Raw genomic sequence first — 16,130 nt, 5'->3', positions numbered from 1 at the left:
ATATATATATATAATTACTGTGAAAGGAAGGTAAGGGCAGAGATAGAAAAGGAGGGTATGGAAGCTAATAGACTAATTTGGATCTGGGAAAGTGGGCATGCTTCCCACTGAAGATGTGCAGGCATGCTGTTGGACAGGGATTCGGAGGAAGACTCAGCAATGTTAGAATATAACAGATTAGTCTGTTGGGTCCACATTACAGTTAGGGCTCTGGCATGGGCCCATTTGGAGGAAATTGGATTGATGGTTCTTCTTCGAGTGCTTGCTCCTATCGATTCCAATAGGTGTGTGCGCACCACATGCACGATCGTCGCAAGATTTTTACCCTAGCAACACTCGGTGGGTTGGCTGAGGGCCCTGGAGTGGCGCCCTTGCGGCGCTGGATATATGCCCCTGCCGACCCAGCACCCCCTCAGTTCCTTCTTACCGCCCGTGATGGTCATTGGAACTGTGGAGCGCGGCATAGCTGATCTCCAGCTCCCTAGCTCTTTGCTCGTTGTACTGTAGATAGTTGTTTAGTGTAGTTTTTAATAGTTTTAACAATTATAGTGTAGTTAATAGTAAGTTTTGTAGGTAGTGTAGATAGTACTTGGAGGAAACAGGGTTTATCCCCTTCCCTCCTTCTCGGTACCAGGGCCCATGCCTAGGTCTCTGGGTTTCAAGCCTTGCTTGGCCTGTCTCAAGCTGATGCCTACGGGAGATCCCCGCGACTCCTGATTGAAGTGCCTGGGGGAATCCCATCAGCCAGATAAGTGTCGCATTTGTAAGGCTTTCAAGCCTTGGACAAAAAAGGAGCGGGACTTTTGTTTAAAACAGCTCCTAATGCCCTCGGCACCGCACGCAGATCAGGCGCCATCGGTCCAAAGCACGCCTCCGGCACCGGAACGACTCAGCACCGGACGTCTCCGGCACCGGTACAGGCTCGCTCGCTGTCTCCGCGGCCCAAGAAGCAGCACAAACCACCTGCTGCTCCTGTACGGTAGCAGGCACTGCCTGTGCCCCCATTGGAGCAACAGCCCGTGCAGGACCGCCCCGCGAAGGCTCCAACTCCGGCACCGTCCTGTCCAGTGCCGTTGAGTCCGGTGCACACAAGCTCCCCAGTGCACACCATGGTCGAGCTCGGTCTGCTGTCCACTCCGGAGATCTTCTCCTCCGCTCGTGACCTGAACGCGCTGACTGAGCGTGGACCATCTCACCCTCCGGCACTGCCGGTGTGGACTGTCCCATCTATAGGGAAGCCCACCTTCATGCGACCTCCATTGCAGAGCGAGACAGCTCGGCACCGATCTCGGTCCCATTCCAGGTCGCGGTCTCAGCACCGCTCGCAGTCCCGGCACCGATCCCCATCTCGGCGCCGATCGTACTCATGGCGCCACTCCACCTCACAAAGGTCTCCCTCCTGGTATGATTGGTACCGGTCCAGCTCCCAGCACTGATCCCGGCACCATTCATCTCGCAGCCAATCCTGGCACCACCCGGAACGTAGGTCTTCGTCGATATCTAGATCGGCCTCCCGGCACCGATATGACCGTCGGTCCCGATCCCGATCGCGGTACCACTCGAGACCCTGGCACTGGTCTCCATCTCCAAGGCGCGGAGCGACAGAGCGGGACAGTGCGATGCAGCATGTGCGTTCAGCCCCGTCTTGGCCCTCACGACCAAATTCAACGTCGTCCCAAGTGGGGAGTGGCTACCATGTTCAGGGCCAAGATGCGGATGGTGCTAGCCAGGGGCAAGACGAAGGACAGGATCCTGAGTGGGGACCCCCCGCAATGGTCCTTTTGGACCCCTTGGGCATACCACCAAGCCCAAGGTGTCCCCTCAGGCACTTCTCGCTCTGCCCATTCGGAGTCCCAGATGCCGGAGGCCACTGTGAGCCACCCTCCCCCGGTAGCCTCTGAGGCGACTGCTCTGCCCTCAGATCAGGCCCATGCCCCTAGTGTGGTGGACCTAGGGCAACCGGACCCTCCCCACTAGTCCCGGGGATGTCGTCCTCATTCTTGCCTGACAAGGCTGTGGCAGGCACTTCCTCCTCTGGCCCACTGCCTATAGATCTTCGTGCACACCAGGAATTGCTACATAGGGTGGCACAAAACATGAACCTCCAGGTGGAGGAGGTGGTGGAAGTCGAGGATCCGGTGGTGGACATTTTATCGGCCGATATCCCCACACATGTAGCCTTGCCGTATTGGCATTAGACCATCCAGGCTAATGCCAATACGATATGGCAGTCCCCAGCGTCTATTCCTCCCACTGCCAGAGGGGTGGAGAGGAAACACTTGGTGCCCTCCAAGGACTATGAATATGTGTATATTCACCCCCAACCTTGCTCCTTTGTTGTACAGTCTGTGAACGAGAGGGAGAGACACGGCCAGCAAGCACCTGCCCATAAGTCCAAGGACGCTAGAGGCCTGGATTTATTCGGGTGCAAGATATATTCAACTGATGGCCCACAGCTCAGGGTAGCTAACCAGCAGGCCCTCTTGAGCCGTTATAATTATAACACCTGGAACTCGATGGGGAAGTTCAAGGAGTTGGTTCCTCAGGAGTCCAGGGAGGAGTTTGGGGCCTTGTTAGAAGAGGTCAAGAAAGTAGCGAGGACATCCCTGCAGGCGTGGTTAGAGGCGGCAGACTCGGCGGCTAGGACTCTAGCCTCGGGCGTGACTATGCACCGCTTTTCATGGCTACAGGTGTCCGGTCTTCCACCAGAGCTGCAGCAGACAATTCAAGACCTGCCTTTTGATGGCCAGGGGTTATTCTCAGACAAAACTGACCTTAGACTTCAGAGACTGAAGGACAACCAGGCCATCATGCGCTCATTGGGCATGCATACTCCGGTGATGCAACGTAGGCCCTTCCGGCCCCAACCACAGCGCACCTACCCTAACCCTCGATCACGGCAGGACTTCGCTAGGAGGCGTGGCCGCGGTAGTAGTAGGAGACAATCTGGTCCTCAGTCAGACCAGGACCAGGGCCCCCCAAAACCATCGACGGGCCCCAAGCAAAACTTTCGAAGGTGCGCCCGAGGGCGGAGCACCAGTCTCTTTGGAGGATCCTTTCCCGCCTTTCTTCAACCACCTCTCCTATTTCCTCCCTGCGTGGTCCCGCATAACGTCAGACCGCTGGGTCCTAGGCGTGGTGGAAACTGGATACCATCTTCAGTTTGTTTCGCGCCCACCCTCCCTCCCCGTCCCTCTTCAGGGACCCCTCTCACGAGCAACTCCTCTTACAAGAGGTACAGGCGCTCCTGTCTATCGGAGTGGTGGAAGAGGTCCCAAGGGATTTGAGGGGCAGGGTATTTTACTCCCGTTGCTTCCTAATCCCCAAGGCAAAGGGGGGACTATGGCCCATCCTGGACCTACGCGGACTCAACAAATTCATGGTAAAGTTGAAGTTCCGCATGGTTTCCCTGGGGACCATTATTCCTTCCCTGGATCTTGGAGACTGGTACACCACCCTCGACATGAAGGACGCGTACTTCCACATAGCGATTTACCTGCCGCATAGGCGCTTCCTTCGCTTTGTGGTCAACCAACGGCATTTCCAATTTACCGTCCTTCCCTTCGGCCTGTCCACAGCACCAAGAGTCTTCACGAAGTGTATGGCCGTCGTAGCGGCCTTGCTCTGTCGACATCGGATTCAAGTGTTTCCGTACCTCGACGACTGGCTCATTTGGGGTCGTTCCGAGCTCCAGGTGCAGCTCATGTTTGGTTCGTTATGAGCTTGTTCAGACAGCTGGGACTGCTGCTCAACACTGAAATGTGCACTTTGCAGCCAACCCAAAGAATAGACTTCATTGGGGCGATCCTGGACTCAAATCTCGCCAGGGTGTGCCTACCACAGGCCCGCTTCCAGTCCATGACGACCATTATTCACAGCCTCCAAAGCTTCCTGACCTCGACAGCATGCATGTGCCTTCTGGGCCACATGGCCTCATGCACCTTCGTGACCAGACATGCCAGACTATGCCTCCGTCCGCTTCAGACCTGGCTCTCGTCAGTGTACAGTCCAGGATGAGACAGATTGGACACAGTTCTCACGGTGCCGACGGAGGTCTTATGCTCTCTGGGTTGGTAGCTAAACCCCAGCTTTGTTTGCGGGGGGGTGCCATTCCATGCCCCACAGCCCTCTCTAGTCCTGACCATGGACGCATCATCTCTGGGTTGGGGCGCTCACCTCGTGGACCTTCGCACACAGGGTCTTTGGTCCGCACAAGAGATAACCCTGCACATCAACGTACGGGAACTGAGAGCAGTATGCCTGGCGTGTCAGGTATTCCGTGAACACCTACAGGGCCGTTGTGTCACAATCTTCACAGACAACACAACGGCCATGTTTTACATCAACAAGCAAGGCGGAGCGCGGTCATCCCTCCTCTGTCAGGAAGCCATTCGCCTGTGGGAATTCTGCATAGCCCACTCGATCGACCTGGTGGCATCCTTTCTCCCAGGAGTCCAGAACATCTTGGCAGATTGCCTCAGCAGGTCCTTCCTGGCTCATGAGTGGTCGATACGTCCGGATGTTATCCATTCTGTTTTCCGGAAGTGGGGATTTCCCCACATAAACCTTTTTGCCTCTGGCGAGAATCGGAAGTGATCTGCTCTCTCCAGGGACGCTCCCCAGGCTCCCTGTCTGATGCCTTCCTGATACCGTGGAAAGACCACCTGTTCTACGCCTTTCTTTCATTCCCATTAGTCCACAAGGTCCTTCTCAAGTTACACAGAGACAAGGCCCGCTTAATCTTGATCGCTCCGGTGTGGCCCAGGCAACATTGGTACACTGCACTCCTCGATCTGTCAGTGACCAAACCAATTCCTCTATCATTGTAGCTGGATCTGATCACTCAGGCGCACGGCAGGTTATGTCATCTGGACCTGCAGTTCCTCCATCTCACAGCATGGATGCTGCATGGCTAACTCAATCTGAGCTGCATTGCTCCCGTTCAGTGCAGCAAGTACTCTTGGGTAGCAGAAAGCCCTCTACTAGGTCCACATACCTGGCCAAATGGAAGTGCTTCTCCTGCTGGTGTGTCCTGAGCAATACTGTCCCTCTGGAGGTGCCAGTACCTACCATCCTAGATTATCTCTGGCCCCTGAAACAGCAAGGCCTAGCTGTCTCATCCATCATAGTACACCTAGCAGCGATTTCAGCCTTCCACCCTGGCGAAAACCGGCGCTCGGTTTTCTCCAATCCCATGGTCAGCAGGTTTCTCAAGGTTTTGGAATGGCTGTACCCACAAATTTGACATCCGGCCCCTACGTGGGACCTCAGTCTGGTCCTATCTAGACTCATGGATGCCCCCTTCGAGCCAATGGCCACCTGCTCGCTTCTGTACCTTTCCTGGAAGACAGCCTTCCTTGTCGCTCAGCAAGAGATGTGTCGGAGCTTCGAGCCCTCACTTCAGACCCACCATATACGGTGTTCCATAAGGACAAGGTACAGCTGTGACCACACTTCGCCTTCCTTCCTAAGGTGGTATCTGCCTTCCATGTCAACCAAGACATCTTCCTCCCGGTCTTCTTTCCGAAGCCGCATGCTTCGCGACAAGAGCAACAGCTGCATTCCCTAGATGTTCGTAGGGCTCTCGCCTTTTACATCGAATGAACATAACCTTTTAGGAGGACGTCCCAGCTGTTTGTAGTGGTGGCAGACCGGATGAAGGGCCTCCTGGTCTCCACACAGCGAATCTCGTCTTGGATTACATCATGCATCCATGCATGCTATGACTTGGCTGGTGTCCCAACTACGCACCTTACTGCCCACTCCACTCAGGCTCAAGCTTCGTCCTCTGCCTTTCTGGCTCATGTGCCCATACTGGAGATCTGTAGGGCAGCAACTTGGTCATCCGTGCATACCTTCGCTTCCCACTATGCGATAGTGCAGCAGTCCAGGGGCTATGCTGCATTCGGTTCAGCGGTCCTCCATTCCGTGACTTCTAACTCCGACCCCACCGCCTAGGTATGGCTTGGGAGTCACCTATTGGAATCGATATGAGCAAGCACTTGAAGAAAAGACGGTTACTCACCTTTGTAACTGTTGTTCTTCGAGATGTGTTGCTCATATCCATTCCAAACCCGCCCTCCTTCCCCTCTGTCGGAGTAGCCGGCAAGAAGGAACTGAGGGGGCGCTGGGTTGACAGGGGCATATATCGGGCGCTGCAAGGGCGCCACTCCAGGGGGCGCCTCAGCCAACCCAACGAGTGTTGCTAGGGTAAAAACCTTCCGACGATCATGCACGCGGCGCGTGCAAACCGATTGGAATGGGTATGAGCAACACATCTCGAAGAACAACAGTTACAAAGGTGAGTAACCGTCTTTTCCAGTGTCTAAGGGAATCAAGGGCGACCAGGCTGACTATAGATGGAGCTAGTTTTACTGCCTATTATTAAAATTACCCAGCATTTCCCATTATGAACTGTTTCCAGTTGCTTATAACTTTGCCAACTTTGCCAAGAGGCAGGACTGGAACAGGTTGGAGGGGATGGGCAGAAGGGGTCAGGTCTGTGAATAACTAGCAGAAGAGACTGTGGCCACCAGAGCACTCTCGACTCCAGAGCTTGGAATGGAACTCAGGATTCCTGAATCTCACTGTTTCTCTGCTGTCAACAAATATTTGTGGAATGCACTGGCAAAGTGTCTCATTCCCTTCCCTCCCACCCCCAACTACTGCTGCTACCAGTTACAGTGGATCTAAAGGTTCCAACCCTGCTGATGAACCATGTGGGTATCATCAGTATGATGCCACATAATGGAATTTTTGGTTTTTCAGTTTTTTAGTAATCTAAGAAATTACACACAAAAAACTGTTAAAAGAAATATGTCTTTTCAACCTTGATTCAGTCCTCTTGTGTGTCTGCATTATGATACAGTCATGCTCCTGCTTCATTCAGTAAACAAGATGGACGGCGCTCACTTAATGAGCAGCTATTCCATATTTTGTTTTCTAATTGTTCATTGTGTGGTCCCATGCCTTATTTACTACACACTATTCAGATCCTGCTCTGAAGATAGAATTATTAATTTCTTCGTAGGGTTTTCTATTGATATTATAGTGTCTGAGTGCTTTACGAACAATAATGAATTTATTTTCACAACACGTGAGATAAGTGGGTTTTATTATCCCCATGTTACAGAGGAAGAACTGAGCCACAGAGAGATTAAGGGGAAAAATATCTACTAATTTTGTCTGTCCAATTAAAGCCACTTAGGACCTGATTTTTTCAGAATATCTAAGATTACATAGCACTTTATATGTTCAAACCACAGCTCCCATTGACTTCAGTTATATCTGTGAGTGCTCAGGCCTTATGCAAATCAGACTCCAGGGTATCAAGAGGGGCACCCAGAAAATGAAGAGTATGCAATTAGTGACCACCTGTGAAAGGCGTCGTTTAAGTGATTTACCTAGCATCACACAGGAACTCTGTGGCAGAGGCAGGGCTTGAATCCAATTCACCAGACCAGTATTCATTTTTCTTAACCATGAGACCATCCTTTTCCTTTCTGCAATCCCTAGCCTCATTTGCTACACACCATTCATCATCTGCAACAAATGAAGCAGTGGTCCTAAACAAACCCTCTCCTTAACTACACAATCCTGATTCATTCCTGAGAACAAGTCCATCCTGTGCACTGAATGCTTTTTTGTTTTGTTTTTTAAATGTGATCATGTAATTAAAGACTAGATCATATTGAACACACCCAAGAGGATCAGGCAACCTTAATTCTGCCATTTCTTAACTTTTAAGTGCTTGACTTGGCAACCTTAAAGTTATTTATAATGAAGGGTGTGCGTGTGTGTGCATGCGCACACGCATGTGGGTATGTATGTGTTATCTTTAAATATAGTTAGAATGGATGACTTTGGCTATTTAAATGTCATCCTTTGTTCCATGGCAGACAAGCCTGAGACCCAATCTTAGCAAGCAACTAGACAACCTTCACTGAGGGCAAATGTTGTTCCAATTCATGCAAATACAAACATGAAGGTTAAAAATAAAATAGGTTTCAGAGTAGAATAAAACATTTTGGCACTGGTGGAGCACATATTTGGTCCAGCCCGCCAGAGGAGGTTACACTCCATTGGGGGGTCTGTCAGATGCTCTCCATCTAGGCACAGGAACAGGAGCAGAGGAATGGCTTAATTTGTCATTGAGCTCAAGATGCCCTGGGCACTCCTGTGGGATTACCATGACAAGGGAGAGCATAGTGAGGAAACCATGTTCAGCATGACTAAAGATATCCTATACTGTCTAGAGATAGATGTCTTAGAATGATTCCAGACTTCAAAGTCCTTGGAGACTTTATGTTACATAGTAAGAGATGAGATTTATGTACAGAAAAAATAGTTGCAGGGCCGTTCACGATAGCATATTTGTGAACTTCTCTTTTGAAGCAGGTGTGCCCCAAAAGAACCTGAGGACTACCACTTGAGCCACTGCCTTAATATGAGGAAGTTAATAAGTGATGGGAAAGACCTAGAATAATGATTTAACTCTTATTTTTCCTTCAGGTGCAGCTAGGTCTCTAGAACCTTGGTTCATTGCAAAGCAACTAAAACATTCAGGTGTATGTTGGGACTCTTGAGGAATTTATTCAACTCCATTTGAGGACAGGAGAGAGCTCTCAGAAAATCTGACCTATTTTTATAGTGGGTACTACAATTGATGGTATCATGGGTACACTGTAGGTTGGCATCATATGGCATTTTGGATTGCTTGAGCAACACACTTTGTGTTAAGATACCGGGTTACCACAACCTTGGTAGTGGGTTTTAGTTAGGCTATGGGGGGTTGGTCTCAATAAGGATTATTAAGGGGTCAGCAAAGGTGGATTTGGATAGGGATTTGGGGTTTATAGAGCTGGAATGAGAGGGAGAGATCTGACACTGTCAGAAAACCAATTAAGGGATGTCAAGGTAAGATATAGTTTGTGACAGGGTGCTAGCTGTAGCACTCTGGTCACTGAGATTGCTGCAGCACAGAGAAGGCTGCAGACTTAACTGGAAGCAATTAACCAGTTTCTGTTGGGAGATTACTGACACCTGGGTGGTAATTGCTGGGCTAATGAGACAATTGGCTCAGTAGTTAAGGGGATATATAACTGGGAGGAACAGGAAGCAGAGGAGCTCAGTGAGTGAGTTGGCAGAGGAGAGAAGGCTGTGTGCAAGCCTTCTGCTGAATACCTGTGTCATGTTCTGTTTTGCTTAAGAAGTGAAGAATAAATGTTCATGTGGTAAAAGGGAAACTGTCTGGGTGTGTTTGTGAGTGAGGAACCCCAAAAACAGGCTAGGCAGCACTGCTACTGGATAGCTGATGTGGCATCCCATGAAATAATGCTACAAGAGTGTAGGTAGGCTGGGATTGGTCCAGCTAAAGTAGTACAGACTTGCCTCGTGCAGAGGCCTGCTGGTGTCAGGCTACTGTTTCCTCACAGGGAAGAGGGTTACCTCAGAAAAGGACATCTCCGTTCTTGGGGATGCTGAGGAGCATGTGGTGTTGAGGTTTCCCTGATGAATTGGGATACCATTAATTTAGGACTGGAGTGGCTATATCCACAGCACAGTTTGAAATAGGAACAGTTATTTCAGATATCAGTGGGGGCATCGAAATGCATACAAGTGTATGGATGTCCCCTTCTGGGATGATGATTCAGTGGTCTAAATATGCTATACTCTTCCCTTTTATCACTTCCTTCAAGATCAAGATAATGGGTCACAAGAATAGGCATCTAGTTGTGGAGGCAAAGTATTGTGCACTTGGCCCCCACAGGTGAGTGGCCAGTTCTCTCTGGAAATTCAAAGCTGGGCCTCAGTGATGAGGCAGCTTTAAATTGGCATAGATGGAGGGGCAGACTCTGGACCAGCAGCTTCCACTCTTACATTCATTGGCCAGGGAGGGGCCATGTGAATGAATCAGTGTGTACCTTGTAGGAAACTATTTGGGGATTTAGTAAAGGATTACAGATAAGGCTTAGGACAAAGATATTAGGGGTGGAACGAAGTCCTTTTCCTGGGGGTAATTGTGAACTGGCCTGAACTACTGCAGTGGAGGATCTGATGTGGGGTGTGGGTAGGCAAGGCCAGGTGAGAATTAAATTGACTGTTGGCTAAATTATGTGAGCAGGAAAAGTTGATGATTACCCATCATGAAAATGCATATTCAGTACCTGAGTTATTCAAGGAAGAGGTTGTACATCTCTCCAGTGGGGAATGGAGGTTAATCTGGACGCTATTAGGGAATGAAGTGTTAACAGTCTGGGAATCCAGCAGGCATGGTGAGGAGGCAGCCAAGCAAATTTCTGGTGCCTCCTGGTGGCAGTGCCCAGTGCAGGTAATGGATCAATATGGGGTCTGGTTCACTGATAAACTGGAATTGGAAATGGATTAGGAGAAGGCATTTCCTAAAGAAGTTGGGAACTGGGGTCGCGGCTCTTAATGTCCAATACATTGAGGAGACAACTCCTCCATAACTCTCATATGAGGAAAAGGCAATAAGTCCCAACAATGGTGCTGGGACCAGGTTGACTGAGAGCTGGGGAGGCTTATAGCAGCCCTCCACCAGGTGGCATGAATTACAAAGGAAGGGTGACCTGCACTGGATGAGTTGTTGCTGGATAGTTTCCAAATGTGTTAATAAAGTTGTGGCCTAGTTAAACGACGTTCCTGGTGTCTTGTCTTGTCTTCCCACGGTGCAAAGAGTTCTGCCAGTTGAACTTCATTTTTCATCAGGAAAAAAATTATTCCTGGTACATGAGTTCCAGAGTTTACCCTTAAATGAATTTGAGGTTTAATAAAACCTAAAAAAAAATATTCTTCATCCTTTTGTCCTCATCCAAAACATAAGGAGAAGAGACTATGGAATTAGCTGAGACACCTGATATTTAGTGAAGAACTGGTAGGTGTATAGGACAGAGCAAGAAAAAATTTCTAATTTAACTTTCTCTGAGTTACATGTCCACTACACCAACCAGCCTTTTAAAATGATTTGTTACAGCATATGCAGATACTGAGATGCATTTTATGTAACTAATTCAATAACAGTTTTCCAGTTGTGTATAGCGTTGAAAGAAACTAAAAGTTCCGTTTTTGCACTGAAGAAGTTTACAGATGAGCTTTGTAGCTGCCCTCACATACTGTCAAGGAAGGATGACCTTTTAATTGAACATCTAATTCATAGAGAAGAAAGTAGCTAATATGTGAGAAATTTTCTTCTCTGATTAAGTGTACTTTGCCAGTTTAAAGCTTCTTCCAAACAGTCAACATAATGCTGCACTGTGTTTTGGTTTCTAAGAGTAATACAGTTAGCAATTTCCCTTTAAAAGTGTCAGCTGTCAACATTGTGATGTGCCTGATCTCCTCTCTCTTGCAGAGCACAATTCAATTCTAAACCCAAATCATCTGCATAGCAATGCAACAGGGCTGCCATGATGGCTCTCTCCCTTCTATTTTTTAATTCCCTATTCCTATCCAATACATTTTTATTTTATGTTTTTGATCAAGCTGAAACTGCTATACATTGTTAACTAATTTTACTTGTCTTCACTTAAAATCACTGAAATAATCAGTGTAAGTTTTTTTGCTTACACACTTATTTTTTAGCAAATAAGCTACTTTATTTAACTTATGACTTGTCTAAAGATGTTGAAAGTATTGAATTTTAAGGCATAACATTCACACTCTGAAAAGGGAACAGTGACAAGTTCAGTCAAAAGGAAAAAGAGGAATAATTTATAAAAGGAAGATAATGATGCCAGCCAGTTGTTTTAAAGTGCATCTATCTCAACTTTAATGAATTAGATTTGTCAACAGCGTATATTTTATGCACTACTTCTAATGAAGTGGCATACCGGCAATGCAGTGTACTTTGAGGTTTACTCCATCAAAGCCTTTTGCTGTCTTAAAGTAGACCTTTTTAAATAATAGATACTAAAAACTACATTTAAATAACATTAAGGTTGTGACACAAACACCAAATGACAAACTTCAGGCAATTCAAAGTTAAGGCTGACAACTTGTCATTAACTCACATTGTTGCTTTTTAAAAAGAAGCACAATAGCATGATTTAAGGACTGAGTGTCAGCTTAACTTTAAATTTCTTGGCTTTTGTTCTCTGGTGTCACAACCTTAATGTCATTTTTCATATAGGTTTTTGCATTTCCTTTACTACTTATTTCTTTAAAAAAACACTGTGTGTTTTTGTACCCAAGAGACAGAAATGGATTCTTCAGTAGTTTTGGTCTATTTGTTAAAAGCATATTTAGGAAGGAGTTTAATTTTTAATTGTGGACTAGTAGTGGTATTAGTATTTCCCAACCTACATCCCAGCTACTTGACTGAGAGTTCTTCCCATTGCCATAGCTGATCCATCCTGGAAAGCACTCCAGAAGGAATTTCTATTCCTTTATATAAAATAAAGAGTTTTTAAAACCCTCCACAATTCTTACTCATTTTTAAAAATTACTTGACTCGAAAGAAGTAAGAACCCTCTTTTCACAAAGTTGTATTATAGAATATTCAGTTGATGGATGGGATATACTGTACTTCTATAGCGGGGGTCGGCAACGTTTGGCTCGCAGCTCGCCAGGGTAAGCACCCTGGCGGGCCGGGCCAGTTTATTTACTTGCTGACGCGGCAGGTTTGGCTGATCGCGGCCCCCACTGGTCCCGGGCCAACGAGGGCGCCAGGAAGCGGCGCGGGCGAGGGATGTGCTGGCCGCGGCTTCCCACCGCCCCTTTTGGCCCGGGACAGCGAACCGCGGCCAGTGGGGGCCGCGATCGGCCGAACCTGCCGCGTCAGCAGGTAAATAAACTGGCCCGGCCCGCCAGGGTGCTTACCCTGGCGAGCCGCATGCCAAACGTTGCCGACCCCTGTTCTAAAGCAAGCAGCTGTACCCCTTTTTCACCCATGTGGATCCCTCCAAGTTAAATCTGACTCAGACTAAGTTATTGGTCAGAAGATTTACACACACTCACACATGAATTTGAGGCATGCACCAACAGAAAAGAAGAAACTCAAAGTTAAAACTACACCTCTACCCCGATATAACGCGACCCGATATAACACGAATTCTGATATAACGCGGTAAAGCAGTGCTCCTTTGGGTGGGGCTGCGCACTCCGGCGGATCAAAGCAAGTTCGATATAACACGGTTTCACCTATAACGCGGTAAGATTTTTTTGACTCCCGAGGACAGCATTATATTAAGGTAGAGGTATAGCACTTAAATAAAAAAAAATCTGTCCAATAGCATAAGTTAACAATTTATCAATGGGAATTAAGAATTTTCTCTTTTTATTGGAAGATGTTTTTATGTAACATTTAAACATCTTTAAGACTTACTTGTGAAGTTTTTTATTCCTAAAATGCTACCAGTCGGTAATCTTATTACTTGTTTGTTTGTTTTTACATAGGGCTATTGAAAAACTTCTGCTACTGCTATGTGAACTCAATATGGTCCCTTAAGAAGTCTGTTCAAGCTGAAGATCACAAGGTGGTGTTACAAAGAAAATCTGTTTAGTGAAGGTACTGTACTTAGTACATATGTGCCTGACAGGATATTTTCCAAGATTTCCCTGTTATAAATTAGATATGTTTATGAAAATCTAGTGTGATAATTGCACAAGTATGAGAGCTATGACATTCAAAACACAATTCTCCTCCCACTGACCAGAAGCAAAGGATGAAAGATAGGTTTACATTTTAAAAATTCTTTGACATAGGTCAGATGTTTCTAATCAAGACTATGTGTGAGATTTTATTATTTAAACACTTGTTTGGAGAACCATATAACACCTGCTGACTTTGAATTTCAGCTTTTTAATTTAAATTAAAAAAAAAGTTAAAAGTGAGCTTGCTGAGGGTGAGCCACTACATAAATTCATAACTGCTCTGTGGACCAGCTGTACTTGGCATAATCATAGAGAAATAGGTAGATTTGGACTCTGAATATACTTTAGATGATTGTGTTGTAATATGTGAACAGGTCAGAGCAATGTAGTTGTTTATATATAACAGAATATTATATTATATATGTCATATGGTACATGGTCATAGGACATAGCAATTATTTTGATGTTAGTTTGCAGATTGTTTATATGAGTTGTTAAATGCTTAGTTACTTAACCTAAGGGTACGTTAAAGGTTATTCTACACCTGTAGGGCAATCGGCTAGTTATCTTAGGTGCATGTACGTGAATCCAAGAAGCCTGAGAAAAAAGCAGGAAGATTTGGAAGTCCTGACACAATCAAGGAACTATGATGTGAACCTCAGCCGTACAGAACGCAATGCCATCCACAGCCTCAGAAACAACTCTGACATTATCATCAAAGGAGCTGACAAAGGAGGTGCTGTAGTCATAATGAACAGGTCAGATTATGAACAGGAGGCTGCCAGGCAACTCTCCAAGACCACATTCTACAGGCCACTATCCTCTGATCCCACTGAGGAATACCAAAAGAAACTACACCATCTGCTCAAGAAACTCCTAGCTACAGTACGGGAACAAATCTACATGGACACACCTGCAGAACCCCGACCAGGGGTATTCTATCTGCTACCCAAGATCCATAAACCCGGAAACCCTGGACGCCCCATCATCTCAGGCATTGGCACTCTGACAGCAGGATTATCTGGCTATTTGGACTCTCTCCTCAGACCCTATGCTACCAGCACTCCCAGCTATCTTCGAGACACCACCGACTTCCTGAGGAAACTACAATGCATTGATGTTCTTCCTGAAAACACCATCCTGGCCACCATGGATGTAGAAGCACTTTACACCAATATTCCACATGAGGATGGACTACAAGCTGTCAGGAACAGTATCCCTGATGAGGCCACAGCAAGCCTGGTGGCTGAGCTGTGTGACTTTGTCCTCACCCACAACCACTTCAGATTTGGGGACAACTTATACCTTCAAGTCAGTGGCACTGCTATGGGTACTCGCATGGCCCCACAGTATGCCAACATTTTTATGGCTGACTTAGAACAACGCTTTCTCAGCTCTCGTCCCCTAATGCCCCTCCTCTACTTGCGCTATATTGATGACATCTTCATCATATGGACCCACGGAAAGGAGGCCCTTGAAGAATTCCACCTGGACTTCAACAATTTCCACCCCACCATCAACCTCAGCCTGGACCAGTCCACACAAGAGATCCACTTCCTGGACACTACAGTACAAATAATTGATGGTCACATAAACACCACCCTATACCGGAAACCTACTGACCGCTATACGTACCTACATGCCTCCAGCTTCCATCCAAGACACGATCCATTGTCTACAGCCAAGCCCTAAGATACAACCGAATTTGCTCCAACCCCTCAGACAGAGACAAACACCTACAAGATCTTTATCAAGCATTCGTAAAACTACAATACCCACCTGGGGAAGTGAGGAAACAGATTGACAGAGCAAGACGGGTACCCAGAAATCACCTACTGCAGGACAGGCCCAACAAGGACAATAACAGAACACCACTGGCCATCACATACAGCCCCCAGCTAAAACCTCTCCAGCGCATTATCCACGATCTACAACCTATCCTGGAAAATGATCCCTCACTCTCACAGACCTTGGGAGGCAGGCCAGTCCTCGCTTACAGACAACCCCCCAACCTGAAGCAAATACTCACCAGCAACTACACACCACACCACAGAAACACCAACCCAGGAACCTATCCCTGTAGCAAACCTCGTTGCCTACTCTGTCCCCATATCTACTCTGGCAACAGCATCAGAGGACCCAACCACATCAGCCACACCATCAGGGGCTCATTCACCTGCACATCCACTAATGTCATATATGCCATCATGTGCCAGCAATGCCCCTCTGCCATGTACATTGGCCAAACCGGACAGTCCCTCCGCAAAAGAATAAATGGACACAAATCGGACATCAGGAATGGTAACATACATAAGCCAGTAAGTGAACACTTCAATCTCCCTGGTCATTCTATTACAGATTTAAAAGTCACTATCATTGAACAAAAAAACTTCAGAAACAGACTTCAAAGAGAAACAGCAGAACTAAAATTCATTTGCAAATTCAACACCATTAATCTGGGCTTGAATAGGGACTGGGAGTGGCTGGCTCACTACAGAAGCAGCTTTTCCTCTCCTGGAATT

At 47.2% G+C, this 16,130-nt stretch overlaps 1 protein-coding gene across 7 annotated transcripts in view; it reads left to right on the top strand.

Annotated features, from left to right (window-relative positions):
• KIAA0825 (KIAA0825 ortholog) overlaps positions 1-16,130 on the top strand; it is a 419,242-nt gene that overhangs the window by 18,369 nt on the left and 384,743 nt on the right. For all 7 annotated transcript variants that reach the window (XR_010588808.1, XM_005306902.5, XM_065550182.1 and 4 more), the window contains one exon: positions 13,411-13,522. The gene's annotated coding sequence lies outside the window, so the exon portion shown is untranslated. The remainder of the gene's footprint in view (positions 1-13,410; positions 13,523-16,130) is intronic.

This window comes from Chrysemys picta, chromosome 6 (genome assembly GCF_011386835.1).
Source record: "Chrysemys picta bellii isolate R12L10 chromosome 6, ASM1138683v2, whole genome shotgun sequence".
Taxonomy (NCBI): Eukaryota; Metazoa; Chordata; order Testudines; family Emydidae; genus Chrysemys; species Chrysemys picta.
The sequence above is the reverse complement of the archived record's forward strand: the minus strand, read 5'-3'. Positions and strand labels throughout refer to the sequence as shown.